Source organism: Trachymyrmex cornetzi, unplaced genomic scaffold, assembly GCF_001594075.2.
Source record: "Trachymyrmex cornetzi isolate Tcor2-1 unplaced genomic scaffold, Tcor1.1 scaffold695, whole genome shotgun sequence".
NCBI lineage: Eukaryota > Metazoa > Arthropoda > Insecta > Hymenoptera > Formicidae > Trachymyrmex > Trachymyrmex cornetzi.
The window spans coordinates 24,260-24,819 of record NW_017300020.1 but is presented as its reverse complement, the minus strand read 5'-3'; positions in this window follow the sequence as shown (position 1 = coordinate 24,819).

Genomic DNA, 560 nt, shown 5'->3' with positions numbered 1-560 from the left:
GGCAGTGATATACGCGTTGTGTTCGTTATAGTTCCTTACGGTTAAAAATTAATAATTGTTAATAAAATAATTATTAATAAATAATTTTTCGATAAATATTGATTAATATATAAGTATTTATTGTTTCCATTATATATATGATTATTGTTGGAGATATACAAAATTGCGTGCTTGTCTGCTTGTCGGTCCGAAATTTTCGTTTTCCATGAACCAATTTTTCCAGAATTGTGAAAAATCGGAAAATTTATTTTAAATATTTTATGAAAAAAGATAATTATGATATAGTAGAAGAATCTGTAAGAAAATAAAATTCCGATGTACTTTTTATTGTGACAGAAGATAATGAATAAAAAATTGTAATTAAAAGTCTGTTTGAGGTTAGAATAATAGTCCGTTTTCCGAAAAAGTCACTCCATGGGAAATCCGGTCATCAAAAAGTCGGAACATAAAAAGAGTGATCATAGTAATTAAAAATTTAAATAATTTTTAATAAAATTGACTTTTGAAATAAAATTTATCTTTTTCTATTATAAAATTAAGTGATAGGAACATGATGACAT